The sequence below is a fragment of the Micropterus dolomieu genome, unplaced genomic scaffold (assembly GCF_021292245.1).
Source record: "Micropterus dolomieu isolate WLL.071019.BEF.003 ecotype Adirondacks unplaced genomic scaffold, ASM2129224v1 contig_11143, whole genome shotgun sequence".
Classification (NCBI taxonomy): Eukaryota; Metazoa; Chordata; class Actinopteri; order Centrarchiformes; family Centrarchidae; genus Micropterus; species Micropterus dolomieu.
The window spans coordinates 1-951 of record NW_025740129.1 but is presented as its reverse complement, the minus strand read 5'-3'; the positions used below and the strand labels follow the sequence as shown (position 1 = coordinate 951).

The following is a 951-nucleotide window of genomic DNA, read 5'->3' as shown; positions in this document are numbered from 1 at the left end:
GCTTCACCTTCGAAAAACGGCAGAGGGCGCTTCGGTGAAAGGAGATCTTTTGAACGTCTCTTTAGGAAACAGCAGGGGGCGCTGCTGCTGCTTCTTTTTCTCCCTATCCTGTACACAGTGCTGTGTAAATGTTACATCGTGTTTTGAAGGCCCTTCTGGGGTGTGCAAAGGCAGCTTACGGCCATTCCGGCCTTGGACTGCCCGATCTCGCCTGATCTCGGAAGCCAGGCTTGGCAGGGCCTGCTTAGGACTTGGACGGGAGAGCGTCTGATCCTGGCTAGGGACTTCCAGGCGGACTGGATCCTTTTCCTGAATGTCCACCCAGGAATGAGCGTCTGTTTGTGAGTAAGGACCTCCGGCTGAAGGTGGCCTTGTCGCTGTACCCATACCCGGGAACGGGTACATATTCCTGTCTGTGGACTGCCAGCATGAACGGTGTCCCGGTTCCTGGATGTTTACCCAGGAATCAGTGCCTGTGGATTCCAAGTGACTCTGGAGCACCTTGGACATTATGGGCAGAATACGTTTTTTGTCAATTAGCCGTAGAACATCTTTTGAAGGGCCGTTTGCGGGTGCCTGAGTGGGTTACGGCCACACCGCTCTGGGAGCGCCCGATCTCATCCGATCTCGGAAGCTGAGCAGGGCCTGGTTAGTACTTGGACGGGTGACCGCCTGGGAATACCCGGTGCTGTAAGCCTTTTTCGCTTCGCCTTCGAAAAACGGCAGAGGGCGCTTCGGTGAAAGGAGATCTTTTGAACGTCTCTTTAGGAAACAGCAGGGGGCGCTGCTGCTGCTGCTGCTTCTCTTTTTCTCCCTATCCTGTACACAGTGCTGTGTAAATGTTACATCGTGTTTTGAAGGCCTTTCTGGGTGTGCAAAGGCAGCTTACGGCCATTCCGGCCTGGGACTGCCCGATCTCGCCTGATCTCGGAAGCCAGGCTTGGCAGGGCC

General features: G+C 55.2%; 1 pseudogene; it reads left to right on the top strand.

Moving 5' to 3' along the window:
* The first annotated feature begins 583 nt into the window (after positions 1-583).
* LOC123965752 lies at positions 584-697 on the top strand (annotated as a pseudogene).
* The last annotated feature ends 254 nt before the right edge of the window (positions 698-951 follow it).